Consider the following 19017-nt stretch of genomic DNA (forward strand, 5'->3'; position numbering starts at 1 on the left):
GATGCTCTAGCAAGAAAGGAGCAGGCCAATAGGGACACAGCTCAGGAGGTAACCCTCCTGCAGCAAAGACTGGCCCAGTGCTCCAGGACCAATCAGGAAACACAGAGAGAGAATGAGGCTCTCTGCCAGCGCAATGATAGGCTCCAACAACAGGTAGCGATGCAGGAGAGACTGATAGAGTCTAGTAAGGCCTTGAGGAACTGAAGGCGCAGGCTCTTGCATTGCAACAGGGAGCAGGGGCGGATAGAGATGAGGTTCGCTGGGAAAGAGAAACTCCTGAGCATAACCCCAGGAGCCCTAGTACCAGAGGCCTTTATCTCTCTCGGTCCCTGGACTCTGCCACCCCCATGTCCCCTGGCGCACATGAGCACAGGGCCACAGGGATGGCAGATTACTATCCAGCCAGAAGCATGGGGCTCATAGGCCAGTACCACCCAGGAATGGAGGGGCGGGCATCCGGGTATGGGCACCCCAGAACAGTGCAATTTAATGGGGAACCCCAGGAGAGTAGGCCCATTAAGGGCATCCTGAAAACCTCTGCCCAGTTAGGTCAGTGGGGGGGTACCCATCAAATCCTGGCAGCAAGGAGGGATCTGAAGACTCCTCTGAGCGGTACAGGACACAGGAGACCAGGTCCCCACATTCTGCCAGCCATTCCCAGGCTCGCAGAATCCGGGAAAACCTGGAAGAACAGACGGGAACCTCTGGGAGCAGTGCCTCTGAGTCAGAAGATGAATGGACCAGGGTTACCCGAACCAAAAGGGCCAATAAGACAAAAAGGGCCTTGCTTAAGGACCCCTTAAAGCAGATTAAGGCAATCAGGAGCGTCATCACGCCGTATCATAAGAATGCCAAGTATTCTGTTTGGGAGCACTTAGAGTTGTTTGAGCAAATGATGGAGACTTTCCATTTGAAGGACAGCCAAAGCTGTATCCAATATGTAAAGTGGACATTCTCCCCAGAATACTCCAAAATCATTCCAGGTGGTCCACCTATAAGGCGGCCATCCTGAAACATTTTTCTACTCATAGAAATCCTCAAGAGGCTCGCAAGGCAGCCTACAATTTACAATGTGGGGAGGATCAGGCCCCACAAGAATTTGTGCAAGAACTGAAACGTGCTTTTGCGCAGACCACCAGAAGGGTGCGCACAGACAGTAGAGAATTCATTAATACATTTTTTCATGCCTTGCCCAAATACATAATGACCCAGCTCGTGAGGGTTTTTTATGAGAAAAGATCTTTAGACTGGGTCATTGAACAGGCTACCCGGATCTATGAGGTGCAGAAACCGGTAGATAGCAAAAGTAATGCCCAGAAAAACCCCAAAGCCAACAGCACCCCTGCTGCTGCCAAGGTGGCAGAGGTAAAGGTCACCCCCGTTTTGGATTTGGAGATGGGGGGGCCTAAAAACCTACCTGCACCTAATAATGCTAGGCCCAGGAGGTCCTCGGGCCAGTCACAGCCAGGGAGTGAAAGAGGTAGTCCCCCCAATGGGGTCCCTCGCTCTCCTGACTATGTAAGTCCTCGCTACAAAGGTAACAGTCCAATCCTGGGTTATGTGTGGACTCCCCCAGCCCAAGGGGGGGATTCAACCGAGCACCGAACCCAGGGAACTTCCCTCCAAACTTCCCACAGGAGGGCAGAAATTTACCAAACCCTGGGCAGAACTTTTTCCCCAGATATCCACCCGACTTTCAGCCCCAAAACCATCCATCCTTCTTTCCCCAATTCCCTGAGCCCAGACCACTGAATCCGGGAGAGGGGAGGCCAAGGGTGGAGGGGTATCCAAATCTTCCCAACCAGGGGTACTACCAAAGAAGGGATAGCTACCCTTCCCGGGATCAGCCCAGGGGAGAAAACAGGGCCCCGTATCAGCCTGAGCGGGTTTCCCAGTTAGAGCGCCAGGTTCAAAACATGGCGCGGGATCTGGGTCACATACTGAGGGCTCAGCAGAACCCTCAGATGGGGGTGCCGGCGCAGAACGCACCCAACTGTGGACCTGGTGCTCCAGAACAATGACGGGGGCAGCACCCCGATAACACACCGGTTCCCCGGGAGGAGGCACAAGGGGAAGGGGGGTGTAAAGCCTTGGAGGAAGCTTCCTTCCTCACTTGTAAACAGCCCCTGGAAACCCAGGAACCGGAAACAAAATCTCTTGCCCCTGAAAGACTGCCTCCTAAGGAGCAGAGGGGGGGTAGGAGAAACAAAAGACCCAAACAGACCCAGTTTGAGGAGGAGATACAGATCTTCCAATTTGAGGGAGAGGGATCCTCAGAGGATCCTGGGAAAAGGATCTTCTCCTTCAGAGAGGGGGGAACTCCTCCCAAAGAAAAATGGGTCCCTAGGGATGCAAATCCAGACTGGGGAGATGTGGAGACTGAGCTACCGCCGCCCACCATCTCATCCCAGAACCAACAGCAAGAAAGTCCCCTGGTTCAAACCCATCCTGGTGACTGCCTCCAAAAAGGGGGGGGGGCGGCCCGGAACCAGAGCCAGGGGAACCCACAATGGCTCTGATCTCCAGCTGCCAACTTTTTCTTTCAGATTCCCAAGGCTCTCCACAGAATTCTGCCCAAATCTCTTCGCTAGCGATGTCCAAAACCAGAAAGTTAGCCCACCAGTTGTCCAAAAATGTGCATTATCTGTGCCCCCTTGAGGAGAAGGAGGGAAGATACTATGCCCCGGTACAAGTACAGGGGCAGGGTACAATTTCAGCGCTGGTGGACACGGGATCTCAAGCTACCCTTCTGTCCAGAAGGGCCTTTGACGAACTGAATGCAGGAAGGGGAGAGAATTACCAAATTCCTCTCACCTCTCTTCCTGGACAACTGCAGAACTTTGACGGGAAGGAAATTCCCGTTGAGGGGACTGCAGACTTGGACATTAAGATCGGGCGACACAAGTTGAAACACCCGGTCATAGTTGTGACCCCAGAGGGCACCCCTTGTTTACTAGGGAATGACCTCCTGAGAAGGTTGTCACCCCTAATAGATTGCGTAAACAAGGTCCTCTGGACCCAGACTAGCCGACCAATAAAATTAAAACAGAGTGTCAACCATGTTAGTTTAAATGGCACCTGCCACATGGTTGAACAAAAATCTGACCAAGTAGAATTTCACTTCCAGAATAGCCAAATTCCAGACGTGACAGTAATAGCAGTAGGACAACAGACTGGTGATGGGGGGTCCTCTCTATTTCTGAAAATCAACCTTCCTTCCAGCCTAAAGTGGTACTCCACGCTGGAAGGAAACACTCTGAAATTCTATACTAATCCACAATCAGAAACTCCCACTCCTATAGTCCAGAAAGATGTGAAATCAGCTCAGAGCCTGGCTGATATTCAGCAAATTGGAGAGCAGTTGTTCATCCCTGTTCAGTTAAATGATGGGAAGGACTCTGTTCTCGCTCGAGTGTGTGTGAACAACGGTAAGAGCTTCATCAGCGAAGCCATGTTCCGCCAACTCCCAAAAGATCCAGCCATTCCCACCTTCAAACTGATAGACAAATGGGAAATGGACCTGGAAGCACCTAATTCCAAACATCTCCTGCCAAGCAGGTGTATGCTCAAAATCTCCATTGGCAACAAGAGCATAGTCCATAATTGTTGGGTCGTGCGAGACGTTACTGCCGCCTTTTACTTAGGCAGTGACATTCTCAATCGCTTTGCCATTAGTTTGGACCTAATAAACTTCAAAGCTTGGTCCCGATTAGCGGATAATCCCATGGGCTTTGATGATCCAGAAAAAGCATTTAGGTCAGCTCAATTGCTACCTTATGCAGTTGAAATTCAGATTAAAGAGGAAGTCACCATCCCAGAAAGGACCCGACAATTCTCCCTGGAAGTGAAAGTTAAAAGAGGACAACATTTGAAAAACCCTGATGCTTACATACATCTAAACGCTTCTCTCCAACAGCAAGGGTTAGGGGTAAACCCAACTCCATTAGTCAACATAGAACATGACACCATTCCAATAGAGGTGGATAACAGCGACTTAAAGAGTATTACTCTAGCCGCAGGCACCATTATTGGAATGGCGGTTGATGACCGACATTTCTCCACTGATCTAGTAAATGAACTGTTAGGGCCAATCCCCAAGGACTGCTTTGACAGAGACAGTGATGACAATACAACACCAGACAGGATTTTTACCCGGCATGGGGGAACTTCCTGGTGCACACTTCCTGCCCCTATGGTAAGGAAGATGTGACTTGTGACTTCAGGAGGGATGAGGTGATTTTCCAAGTCCATGAGGGCTGCCTTTCCCACCTGAAGCCTCCAGTCCAAATCAGCACTCTGACCAGGGACTTCTCCGCCCAGCTGGAGGAGGCCGCTGAAATAGCCAAACCAGAAGTCTTTCCAGGCTTCAGGCAGATGGTGGAAGAGAGAGTCAACCTAGCTGATGCCTGTGTGACTCTGGAACAAAAGCAAAAGTTGAAACAAGTTTTCTTGGATTTCCAAGATCTCTTTGCGGTAGACTCATATGACTGTGGTCGCACTGACATCCACACAACAACAATCCCCACGGACCCTGGCATGACTCCAGTGTTTGTGAAGCAATATCGCTTGCCTCTCGCATCCATGGAGTCCCTTACTGAAATAATTAAAAACCTTGAGTCCAGGGGAATAATCCGGCCCGTCCACAGCACCTTCAATAATCCGGTGCTGGGAATATTGAAGCCAAACGGCCAGTGGAGACTCTGCGCCGACCTCAGGGAGCTCAACAAACGGGTCCATACTTCCTGATGGCCTCTGCCCTACATTGACCAAGGGCTGGCCCAGATCCAGGGGTCACAGGTATTCACTGCAATAGACCTGACCAATGGATACTGGACCGTGCCTGTCAGTAGGGAGGACCAATACAAGCTGGCTTTTACCTTTGGGGGTCAGCAGTATACATGGACCCGGACTCCCTTCGGATACCTCAACTCCGGCAATGAATTCAACATTTTCCTACATAAGGCCATGCAGACCTGGGTGCGAGGGGTAACCTGGCTTATGTAGATGATGTCCTCATCAAAAGTTCATCTGTGGAGGAACACATAGCGGTGATCCGTTATGTTCTGACCCAGTTGAGGGCCGCCGGAGCAAAACTTTCCTTTCAGAAAGCACAGTGGTGTAGAACCCGTGTTAATTTCTTGGGGCATGAGATTACTCCTCAGGGTCTCTGTCCCCAGGAAAAGAAAGTGGAAGCACTTCAGAAACTGAAAGACCCATTAACTCTGCGGGAACTAAGGAGCCTCCTTGGACTGACCAATTAACGCAGAAAGTTCATTGAGGGCTACGCAGAGATCACCAGACCCCTGATTCATCTCCTGAAGGGGGGGTCAAGTGGGAATGGGGTCCAGAACAAGCCGAGGCAGTAAGACAACTCAAGAGAAGCCTCTCACAAGCGCCTTGCCTAGCTTACCCTGTCAGAAACAAGGAGTTCTTCCTGGAGACAGGGTTCTCTAATACGTGCTTGACGGCAGTATTATACCAAAAGCATGACAAGGTCAATAAAGTAATCTCCTATGCGAGCAAAACTTTATCCTCTGTGGAGGAAAAATTCAACGATTGTGAGAAGGCACTCCTGGCAACGGTTTGGGCATTGAAGAATTACCGCCCGTTTATCCATGGGGAACACATCATAGTGGAGACTCCACACCAGCCTCTGCAATATCTCCAAAGTGACAGAATCCGGGCCGGAAATGTGAGTAATTCCCGAATTACTTCCTGGATTCTGTCAATGCAAGGCTTTCCTGTGGAGGTCAGATATGGCCAAAACAAGAAGAGTCCCCTCGCGCAAGGTCTGGCTGACTTGCATGATTGTGCCAGAGGAAACTGTCTCGAGGACGAAAGTCTAAAAATAAAGGACAACACGGAGGCATACCTTAATTCCCCCCACAAAGTCTTTGAAGAGGACAAGTGTGAGGGAATGCCCACTGTCTATGTGGATGGATGCTCTTACCATGTTGACAACAACGGGGAGAAAGAACTGGTGGCCGGCGTAGGGAATGCATGGGTGAATGAGTCCCCAGAACCCTCCGCTGGATACAAAATTGGTCCCCGAAGTAGTCAGGTGGCAGAATTGATGGCTGTGCATCAAGCCATCCTCACTGCTGTCCAGCATCAACTCCGCGAACTGGTCATAATCACAGATTCGGATTATGTACGGAACGGGTTCGTGGAGCACCTGGTTAATTGGAAAACCAGAGGCATGTTATGTGCTAATAACAAACCCTTGAAACATGGGAAGTTGATCCAAAACATTGACGATCTGGTCACCTCGAATGAGATGACCATCTATTGGAAGAAGATCAAGGGTCATTCCAAAGTAGAGGGACCAGACAAAACAGGAAATGACTTAGCTGATCAGCTGGCCAAAACCGGGGCCATCCAAGGGGATCTAATTGAGATTGAGTCCCTGTTGGGGGAAGTCCAGGTCACTGCTATCACTAGGTCCCAGACAAATGCTCACAATGACCTTTCAATTGCACAATGGAGTAAGGAGACCCCTGATGCTGATTTGATTACAGCTCAGAAGGGGGATCCAGTAATTGGTAAGTTTTACCAACACCTTGAGGACCCTGAGAACTTTCCCCTGACGGATACCGATTACATTGGGAAAGAGGACCTAAGGGTGTTGGTGAAATGTCCAAAAATGTTCCGGATCCAAGACGGTTTGTTGGTAAGGAAATCCAAAGCTGGCCACGATCAGTGGGTGGTTCCTACCTCTTTCCGAAGCCTGATGTTAAGTCACGCCCATGATGCGGCCACCGCCGGTCATAGGGGGTTTCACACAACATTGGAAATCTTAAGAGAGGTTGCATACTGGCCACATATGGGGCAGGACCTTGACCAATACTTGAAGGGGTGTCTTGTGTGTGCACAATTTCAGCCATCATCCCTCACGCACCGTGCGCCTCTCCAAAAGAGGGGGATGACACTGCCATGGTCAGATTTACAAATCGACTTTGTAGGCCCCGTGATTCGCTCTGCTAGGGGGAATAAGTACATGTTGACTGTGACATGCTTGTTTACCAAGTGGGTGGAATGTCTCCCAGCCCCAAATTGCAAGGCAGAAACCGCAGCTGCCCTGATGATTAACCACATCTTTTCCCGTTTCGGTCTACCTCAAAGGATTGAGTCAGACAGGGGTAGCCACTTCACCAGTGAAGTAATGACAAAGATGTGAGAGATACTGGGGGTCAAAAGGAAGTTGCATATTGCTTACAGGCCAGCTTCTTCTGGGGCAGTAGAGAGATATAACCGGACAATTGTGAGCATCTTAAAGAAGTTTGTGGCAGATTCTGGGCCAAGTTGGGATATCCGATTACCTCTGGTCCTAATGGCCATCAGATCTACCCCTTCATCTGCAACCAAAATGTCACCATTTGAGTTGATGACTGGGCGCAAGATGGTGCTTCCTCAGCATTTGCTCTACAGGACCCAAGAGCAGACACTGATAAATGCCTCCACTACTCATGAGTATGTGGAGAATTTAAGGAAACACCTTCAACATGCTTTTGCTTATGCTCAGCGGAATCTAGAAAGATCAGCTGATAGCATGAAGACCCACTATGACCTGAAAACTTCCAGGAAGGAATATCAGGTGGGGGACCGGGTCTATCTATACAACTTCCAAAGAAACCAGGCAAAACAGCGGAAATTCTTGCCTACATGGAAGGGACCCTTTGAGATCATCGACAAGATCTCCCCTGTGGCCTACAAAATCCACATCCCCAAAGGTACTTTGGCAGAGGGGGAAGACAAGTGGGTCCACATAAACCAGTTGAAATGTTGCCATCCCAGGCACACTCTGCAACAACTGGAGGAATCCTCTGGAATCCTAGCGGGTACTGTCTCAGACTAATTCAGTTCCAACCATAAAACATACCACATCTAGTCTCTAAAATACTGTGATTTGCATGAAACTGTCTCTTAGTTATACTGGTTTTTTTTCAAAATAAGAATGTAATGTTTCATTATGATGAAATGCATATGCTGCCCCACTATCTCAACAGTGGTGGAAAATGTCTATGAATAGGTATTGCCGCTCTTCCTTTGTCGTCCTAGGAGAAAGAAAACCTGGAGACGGGACAAGGAGGATGATCCGGAGACTGGGAGGATGACGCAAGGGGGCCCGGGGTACCGCCCAATCTTCCCATCAGGACCGGCGAGGAGAACCGATCGATCAGTACCGGATGGAGGAAAAGATGCTGAACTGTGCAATCTATTGGAAGAAGATGAGGAAACATCCCAGGTCTTGCGAGTCCCATTAGTGAAATAGAATGGCCATCGCAAGAGGGGGGCTTGTGGGATGTATTTATCCACGCTTCCAAGCCCTACCTCAAAACTGTGCAGTACTGACATGGAAAACATCATGATGGCCAGAGCTTCCCAGAAAATGCACAGGGAAATGCATGAAAAATAGGCTGCCACTCATTTTTGCCGATGTTATGGGCACAGAAGGACACTGCCTAAAACCACCAGTGGACTACCCACACAGTAGTCTGAAACCATTGGGAGTGGCAATGCTGATTGCCAAAAGCAAACCCATAACTGTTGGGAATTCATTTTCTTAAATCCCAAAAAGGGGTGCAGTACCAGTACTCACCACTATCCAAAAGCCGGCGTTTTAAAACCACCAGATTTTGTAGAAAACTGAATAAATGAACCCAAAGCAAGCCAAAGAAAGACTTACTGAGAGGTGGATCCAATGTAAAGTTATATTCTGAAGTGACTTGAAGGTTTATAGCAAGACTGGCTGAGCTGTGGATTTCAGCAGTTTAAGTAAATTTGGACTGAAAGACACTACAAATCTAAATGTTTAAAAGAAATGAGTGACCTACTTTGAGTGTCACATAGGTTGCAATTGTTTAAATGTCATAGTTTTAAACTTAGAATCAGCATCCTAGCTGCATATGTAAAAAAATGTCTTGACTTAAACTGGGGAACAGAAATGACATGTAGCTAAAAACTGGCTTAAAGAGATTCCAATTTTGCCTGGCAACTACCCCCCATCAGGAGTGAAACTTGAGTCACAGCTGTGTTCCCAGGCCTATCTGCCTTTTGCTGGCCACACTAAGGATATGCCATCTCTCTGATAATTGAATTAAGTGGGAGGACAAGTGGTCCTTTGTGGTGCGCTGAGTATTTTTTCCCTGAACACTACTTGGAGGCGGAGCTTTGCAGCAGTGAGCAGCTACCAACTCTACTTAACATCATTTCCAGCGCGGAGCGCGCGCGGAGAAGTGGGAGGACAAGTGGTCCTTTGTGGTGCGCTGAATATTTTTTCCCTGAACACTACTTGGAGGCGGAGCTTTGCAGCAGTGAGCAGCTACCAACTCTACTTAACATCATTTCCAGCGCGGAGCGCGCGCGGAGAAGTGGGAGGACAAGTGGTCCTTTGTGGTCCCTTGTGGACAGCGGTGGACGGCGGGGGACGAGAAACTTAAACCCCTCCAGGATCTACATAAGGGGCACCGGAAGAGCGGTAAGGAACCTGATACACCCACACAGACGACAGTTGGGCCGGGAGACTGCGGAGGGTGATTCTACCTCTTTGATCCCTATCATCGCTCAATCTGTCACAGTGGGCTACGACACATATCGGTGACCGATATATAACCTGCATAGCACGATCTCAGTTCTATCGCAATTTACGGCATACCCCCCAGTCAGACATGCGGTGGTGTGCTCCGTAAGGAGAATGACTAAAACAAAAGCAGGAAACACTAGGTACAACCTACGGAAAGGCAATAATGAAAAAGTGGAGAAACTACCCCCTAAGATCGCAAATAAGGCAACAGTAAATGGGGACAGTGTTATACCTGAAAAAGGTACTATTCCTGCCATTTTTGGGAAGGGTAAGCCCAAAGTTAATACGGGGGCGGATATTGCCGCACCAGAAAAGGAGACTCTTTCGCCCACTCATAATGGCAGTGACGTTTTAGACTCTACCAATTATCAAGACATCGACAACAATTCATTACTGGAGCTTTGCTTATCTATCCAAAAATCAATGGCAACTTCAGGCAGACCAGTAACCTCAGTTGAAAGACCCACAATTGTGGTGGAAGCGCAGATCCTGAATCCGGCGCATAAGGAGCAACAAAAGGACATAGAGATCCCCAGTCCTAAATGCACGGATAACTGCACAGGCAATTCAATCTCTGATCTATCAGGTATACTTTCCATTCTGCCCACACCCATCCCATCAGTACAACCAACGATGGGACGACTGTCTGCATCCCCCAGTCTCTTTATGGATCCTGAAGAATTGGACCACACGGGCGAGCTGTGCAATGGGATGCCGAAAGACTCCAATGGCTTAGCCATAGCAGAGTTGCAGGCTTTCATGGCATCTCTCCAATTTGCGCTGAAAATTTTATTACAGTTGTGTGGGAGGATTCACACTAACACCATCATGCAATTGAGGACAACGAATCTGACTGGGAGCATGGATCCAACATCATTAATACCCCCTGCAATGGATGAAGCTCCAATATTTACGGATCAGCCGGACATAACAAACCCAGAGGAGACCGAGGAGGTTAATATGGCAGTACCTTTAACCAAAAAGCAACGCAGACAACAGAAACGAGATGCTGCAAAGAACGCAGTGGTAGAAATCGCCTCCCCCCTACCGGCTACCATTCCCACGGCTGCTCGATCAAAAAAAAGTAAGAGAAGGGGTCGGAAGGCAAAGAAACGTGCAAGAAAGGGGATGGGATCTCTATCAGGCTGGATAATTCCAGACCCATTGCATGAAGCTAAAAGCATGGCCCATGAAGTCGTGGACTCTGAATTATCGATCAGTATCATCGGTGAATCGACTAAATGTTCGACACCAGGTCGAATTGAAAAAATGGATGGTGAAGAGGTCCGTGCATCCGTGGGGGGAGAGGAATCGGAGGAAGTGGAAGACACCGGTGCAAGTAAAATCTGCATAATCAAAAATCTGCACCAGAAAAAAAGAGACGTATGGCTGACAAGGACGGAAGTATTAGCTAAACTACACATGATACCACAGTTGCGTGTTATACGCTCGGAAGACTTCCTGTTTGTCGAACCACTGGAGGTGCGCAATCCAAATGTTTCTGCTCTTCATTGTAGTGTGCTAGCATCGGCACAGCTGATTCGAACACATAAGAAATCTCTAATGCAGATTGGTGTGGAAGTTGATGCGAATAAAGATAAGGAAGATCCATGCTTGCCCAGCAAGGATTATGGGACATCTGAGAATAAGATGGGCAGACCCCCGCAACCACCTAAGGAGAAGGTCCAATTAACTGATATTCAGAGTACTCTGAAATGGATAGCAGATTCGTTACCGATGGTGCTTCGGCAACCATGAGATTGCTTACTATTGAGCTGGAACACCCATGGACATCAGCATCTTCTCTCGGATAAGGGCTCTCTGGCATTCATCAACAACTACCCTATTATATTATTGCAAGAAACTTGGTGGACATCTCCCATGGATATCGACGGGTATATGACATATCACACGCTGGCGAAAAAAGGAGAGCGGGGGCGCCCCTACGGGGGTCTATCTATTGGAGTGACTAACAAGATCCTGAGTAAAAAGATACCAGCGGTTAATTGTGATTATATATGTGCCGTTGAAGTGACTCTCAATATAAAAGGACTAAGTGAAAGAATACTAATAGTCAATATTTACAATCCCCCAGGTGCAAGACTAAGAGAACTTATCCAAGAAACCATGCATGAACTTTTTGCTAATTGGAGATCAAACAATGAGAAGTTCCTTGTTATTGTTGCTGGGGACTTAAATTGTCATATCAACAATGGTGGAGGCACTGGTAATAACCCTCTGTTATCCAAGAATAGCTTATGGGACTTCCCGTCTACGGATAAGGAGGGGGAGGGTTGGCTTGGTTTTTTTGGCTGTTGGGAACTCGAAATAATTAATGGGCGCACACAAAGTGACAGGCCGGGCAGGAATACTTGGAGAAACAGTAGATCGGGAAGTACTCTTGACTACATCTTCACTAGCTGGGAGGTGGCCCTGATAGTTTGTGATATGGTGGTAAAAGAATGTGAATGGAGTGACCATGACCCCCTGATTCTAACTATGGGAGTTTCGGCCCACAAAAGGGAGGAAGTCAATCTGGGGCACTTGTTGAGCAACCACTCTCATAATCGTATTTCCTGGTCGGATAAAAATATATTAAAGGCCACTATGACTATGGAAGAATGGGGCCCGGATTTGATCAAGCAATTCTATCATATGTCACCAGTGCAAATTGAGAAATGGATTAGTGATTTCTCGGGTAAACACGGCTCCTGTAAAATGAGAAAGATGGTGGGAAATTCCGTGAAAGAGGTTGTTTATGATAGGGACATTAGAGATAGAAAGCGAAAGCTTAGAAGTGATATCCGACGGATTAGAAATGGCCCTCTAACTAGAATGGAAACTGCCATTAAGCTGAGGAAAGTGAAAAATGATTATCGGTGGTGGCTAAAAACACACAAAAGGTCAAGAAAATTGGCAAATTGGCAGCACATGGTCAGCACACTGTGTAGTAGAAACACTCGGAAGATCTGGTCTATGCTAGGTGAAGTCAGAGGACAGAAATCCACTTATATGGTCAACCCTATAGGTAACACTGAATGGATCGCTTATCTGGAAAAGCGTAATGGTGGGATTAGTAATATTACTAACAACCCGGTGCATATGAAACCTAAAGCTCACCCTTTTGTGGTAACCATTAAAGAGCTTCAAAGCCGAATTGAGGAGTTAAATTCGTCCCGTGCCCCGGGGCCTAATGGTCTCTCCAATGCGGTGCTGAAGCGAAATCCCCTTTTCTGGGCCTGCCTACTTAAAATACTTTTTGAGAAGATTCTACGTGAGGGCCAAATACCACCATCTTGGCAGACAGCAATCCTCATACCTGTATTTAAAAAAGGCAATAGAACCGAACCTGAAAACTATAGGCTATTGTCCATGTTGGATTGCACTGGCAAGATATTTGCTGCTCTTATACTTAGTGAACTCCTAAAATGGGTTGAGAGCGCGGGCATTTTGGATAAATTTCAATGTGGCTTTAGGGCTGGATACTCGACCACACATAATCTATTCATAATGAATACATTGAGAATTAAGGCCTTAACACACTCTAATCCACCATTGTATGCACTCTTTATAGATTTTAGGGCTGCTTTTGATTCGGTGAATCGTTCTCTCCTATGGAAGAAACTCAGTAGATTGGGATGCCCTGAAACCTTACTTTATTATTTAGAACTCCTACACACAAATAATACGGTACAGGTTCGATTAGATAATGCTGGGGCAGTGACTAAACCCGTCCCCCAGACCAGAGGAGTGAAGCAGGGTTGTGTCACAGCCCCCACCCTGTACAACCTATTTGTATCTGATGCGCCAGAATGCTTACAGGGAATCAACAACTGCCCACCAAAGATTGGCCCTAGTCATTGTCCCATGCTTGCATATGCAGATGATTTAGTGATCCTCGACCATACCTTTAATGGGATCCTAAGATCTGCTAAACAGCTATGGGATTATGCGGAGGCCAACGAACTTGAGATCAACATCAGCAAAACAAATCTATTATTGTTCTCAGCTGGAAATGTAGCCAGACCCTGTATGATGATAGGAGTGACTGAAATTAACTATACCCCCAGCTATAAATATCTAGGTGTTGAATTTGATCACAAGGGAAATTATCGTACTTGTATTCAATTACGCAGAACAAAAGCAACTCAGCTTACAGCACTCATATACAAATTCACGCGAGAACGGAGTGGTTTCTCTATATGGGCGGCACGACAGCTGTATATACAATGTCTGGCCCCGATGGTCACCTATGGGCTTGATCCCCTCTACAATATGAACCTGGGATGGCTACAGCTGGTTGAGGGTAATTTCTGGAGGAAAATCCTCGGCCTCCCCCAATGTATACCCATGGCCCTGATTAGATTGGAACTAGGAATTGGTTCCCTCAGAGCCATGGTTTTGAAAAAACGAATGGAATTATATATCCGTCTTAAGAACGACCCTGGAAATGGCCTCCTAATTAGTATCAGCAGGGAGATGGAGGCAGGCAAATTGAAAAACTTTGGAACCCAGATGGAAAAACTAAGTGAGGAAACCTGCTGGCAGCCGGAGTGGGGTCGAGAAAACAATTGCTTGTTCAACAATTTTGCGTACCGTCTCAAGCTATGGGACTGGCAGTGTAATTATATTCACCTTGAAGGACTGAAAAGTTACAGCTTTGTCTCACACGTTCTCTACATTTTTATGAAGGCGCAGCCTTATTTAAACCTCTGTCCGTCGGATCAATTGAGGCGCTTTCTTCTACTCCTTCGTATTAACCATCTCCCAATATTGGCGGCCAGGGGTCAGGAGATGGGTCTAGCAAAAACGGAGAGGTATTGTAGAATCTGTGATCTGCCCAATGAATATGAAACTGCTCGACATTTTCTAACTTCGTGTACTGGGATGAGAGCTAGCTATATCAAACACCTTGGTAGATTTGTGCATAACCCTGAATTCATAGAACAAGCAGAATTCTGGATACAATGTATCAATACCCTTAACCGAAAACTACATATGGCACTTTACCAGGTATGGCGGGACGCTTTTGCTTGAGCACTACAAACCCACAGAGGGAGCCATGGAGTATTAATTATGTAATGGGAAATGCACATGCATGCTTGTCTATCCCTTCTCTTATCTACACCTGTTCAAGAAACATAGTTAAACAAAGATGTTTATGTATTTTATTTAGGTATTTATGGGAGGCTATATAGCTGTAAATCTTGTACATTTTGAAATATCATATGATTACAGGATTCTATGAGGATGAATACCTAATTATCACCTATTTATTTCTTTTACTGTTTTACGCTTTTTATGTGGAATATGTGTAAAGTTTGTACGTATGTACTAAACTATATCACATTAAATAAATAAATAAAATAAATAATTAAGGGGAGCCCTCACAGAATACAGGAGCTCTGAACAAAGCCCTGTCCTGACTCAGGCAAATGTTTTATTGGCGGGAGTCGTAAATGGAGCTTCCTCTTGGCAGAAGCTGGGAGGGGCAGGGTCTCTGAGCTTGGCAGAAACTGGAAAGACTGGTTTCTGTACCATGTGACATGAAAAGACACACCTCTATAGCCAGAATATGGTTTTAGAAAAAGATGAATAACTCACAGAGCGGACTTGTGAAAATTATTTAAATGACACCATAATTCTTGTGATTTTTCTGCCCACATTTTAAGAGGTTTTTAGAACCGGTGGCATGTTCAGGGGGGTTTTAGCGGAAAAGAGGATATTACTCAAAATGTGTGCATGTGAAAAATCTGACACTTCATCAACTAATGTCCATACTCCTTGCGCACATGTGTGTAAATTTGGGTTAATGTCCGATATTGCAAACCAGTTAAAAAGTGCAAAATATTGCCATTTCTGAATGCAAGCCCCCAGGAAGAGCAGAGTTGGAACAGGGGATACCTCCTGTGATATGTGATGGGTGCATATAATTTCAAACCACTGTGTAGCTATGAAATATGTATTTGGTTCAAATCTAGATTTGTGTGCAAGTTGACAGGAGGAGTGGACTTTCTGCAGGCTGTAAAATGACATCACTCTGACACAACTTAGCTTCCCCAATCAGGGGAGAAATGAAAGCTTGGCCAATGATAAGTGGAGAGGGGCTGGCTAGTGATGCTGCTCACACACACCCATTTTAAAAACACATAAAAGCAGAGAGGCAGGACAGATAGAGACCTTCAAATCCATTTGCAGCTGGAAGCTCTGCCGGGAAAATCCATACTTTACCTCCATCAACCTTCAGAGAGCCAACATAGAGACTTCAAATCTATCAAATTTCCAGAACCAGAGAGAGAGCAGAGCTGACCCAGACCACTGTTAGCAGAACCAGAGAGAGCTGACCCAGATCACTGTGAAGTGCAGAGACCAGAGTCCAGTCTAAAACCTGACCAGATCCGTGGCGAGGCCCATTTCACTCAAGAATATAGTGTGAGTACCTAGAAAACTGTGCAGAACCAATCTCTTAGTTAAAATAATATAATTCAATCCTATTTTAATCTAAGTAGAACTGTCTCCTAACTGTCACCTGTCATTTGTAAAGCTGTCACTTGTCATTTTCTAGTTGCAAGCTGCACTTGTCTTTTTGAACTTTAAAATTTCAATCTGAAAAACGACCTTTATTCAATCGCTCATATCTCCGCGACCGTTTGTGCTAGAGACTTGCAGTAACTTTCATCTGGAAGCTGAGATCCTAGGCTTTTCTAGGACCCCAAAACGATATTGCCTTGTAGTTCCTCTATAATCGCACCAGACGCATTCGCGAATTTTGCCGCGATTTGCAAATTTCTTCACGTGTAAAAATCTGCTGCTGCTTGCCTTCCATTTGCCAGAAATTCGTTTAACCTGCTAGTTACACCCTAGATACTTGCTAAAGTGATCCTGAACTTATTCAAAGCATATACCACTCACCCTAAACCTCCTAGAGGGAATTAAAAGCATTTTAGTATATTTTTCACTTAATTGCCAGCACATATAAAAGCATTTTGGGCTTGTGTTTAAAACTCCGATCTGTAACCTAAGCTTGCTGGGGTTAACTGAATCACATTTAATTGCATTTCTGAGAACTGTGTGCCTGCCTTCCATTTCCTTGCATTGCATAAAAGGGGGGGGGGGTGAATTGTCCAAGGAAGTGATTACATTGTCTTTTGCTGAAATCCTATCAAGTTATTTTCTGTACTGCATTTCATTCCACATTGCATCCATTTGAAACCATAAAAGTATTGTTGCTATCTTATCCATTTCATGTCAACTCCTTAGTGATTATCAAGAAGTGTGCTAGTGCCAGATTCTCCGTTGTTAATCTTTATCATATCAGATTAAGTGTGCTATTCAATTATTAATTTATTCTAAAGTGTGATATATATACCTATTGTTTAAACTATCAATTAAACCTTTTAACTTGCAAAACAGAACTACTTCTTGGCTCAGTGGGGTCAGGAGGATTCCAAGAGAGGGGTGTTATATAGGGGTAGTCATCCAGAACGCATGAACTGGACATAAAGATATATCAATAAGGGTTTTCATTCAGTATTCTAGACTAGGCGTTGACTTGGCTGTAGTGCTGAATTGAATCCTCTTACACTGTCTACACCAAAACGTGGATTCGGGGAATATATATTTGTTGGAGTGCATCTGTGTTGCAATTTCTTAGGAATGGTACAGGTTTTTAATTGTGAAAATGGGCTTAGTACATGTTCCGGGCTGCCAAGGGAACTGCAAAGAATGGCTACCATATTTGGCAACATGTTAATTGGAAAAGATGATATTCCAGACATGAACAGAATAAACATGATTTGTAATCCAACATTCTTAGGTGGACAGTTGTGCTGTAAGTTTTTGCATAAGGTATGCTTCACTTCCTGTTCACCTACTATTATCCTTGTCCCCTTTCTATCCTTGTCCCATTTTCACACTTACACCAGACTCAAACCAGAGAACAATGATACACGTTTTAGTATGGTATCCATACCCGATTCTCCACCTTCGCAATCTCAACATGCAGATTTCTGCTTGTACCCCTTTTCAAAGAGTATTTCTTTAAATGGGGAACCAACATATCTCCACTATACTACACCTGCTCCCTTCATGCCCTCTCCCCGTGCGGTTATAGAACAATATGGTATTTTTCACAAAGGTCCATTACAACATCTCTGTCGCACTAACGCACACTCATGATTCTGGCTGTCTGCGAACATTCAGAATCTCCTATTATGATGCAACCACGTCCATGTGTTAATGAAATTAAACATATCACTATAAATATTGTACTTTTGAATTTTGTGTAACTCATGCTATTGTTTGAAAATGCACATTAAAGGTCATGTGAACATTACTTTTTACAATGTGGGTTCTCTGATAAAATATGCATGTCTATTATACACAAGAGAACATTCACATGTATTCTCTCCGTAGAATTTGTTGCAAACACTAAAACATGAGTACATGTAACTGTGAGTATTCACCATATTTATATCAGCACGTGCAGGTTGCAAATCCACAGCAATGTGTAATGAAGCGCTATTTCTTGGATTAATGAAGCGCTATTTCTTGGATTAATGAAGCGCTATTTCTGGGATTTTATTATTCACTAAACGTGAACACATCGCCACGTACTTACATGCGCATGGATCATAAACGGGTTGCCTTCTTTGTGAATTCTGCAAACTCTGCATCTGGACCTATCTTTGATTTCACAGAGTGTTTGCCTCCAAATAACGGAAACGTTTGGTTGCATGCTTCGCTTCCTTCAGTAGGGCCGGATATTGTGTGCAACCTTGTGCAGCACAAAAACTCTAAGCACATACGACTGAAAAGTAAAGTAACTGTAGGTTTACCTTTGCTATAGCTATCATTGTAGCTATAACTTGCTATAACTATTTGTCCGCAAATCAGGGCCAGCAAAGTTACTATGGCTATAACAGAAAATCATTATTACTGTACTTGATTGAATCATGGCAAGTGATGTAACACATTGTCTCAGTCAAGGGACCAATGAATCTTTAACGTTCCTTAAATCTCTCCAAAATGGGTCACTGGCACATACAATATAAAAAAGCTGTACCAGTAACAGAAGGGCATCATGGAACATATGCTCATCTCAAGAAGTTGCCCTTATTTCAGGTAACTAGTAGTTGCTCATACAATTAGGAGTCTTCGCCACTGGCTGATGTGCAGTTTTTCCGATACTTGCCTTTGGCTCTGGTCCACTCCTCCCACTTCTTCTGCATCATTGTACCCATTGCTGATTTTAATCAGTTCATACTTACATTTGCATAATGCTTGTATTTGCAGCAATCAAAGTGCCATACATGCAGGTACAGGTGTTCCTCCTTTGAGTTCATTCACATGTCATTATTTGATATTATGTGGCCAGTTCGCAAGCCTTTTTCTTCACTTGCATGTGTGTGTGTACGAGGGGATTCCAAAAAGAT

This window comes from Ambystoma mexicanum, chromosome 5q, assembly GCF_040938575.1.
Source record: "Ambystoma mexicanum isolate Mex_15411 chromosome 5q, UKY_AmexF1_1, whole genome shotgun sequence".
In the NCBI taxonomy this organism is placed as follows: Eukaryota; Metazoa; Chordata; class Amphibia; order Caudata; family Ambystomatidae; genus Ambystoma; species Ambystoma mexicanum.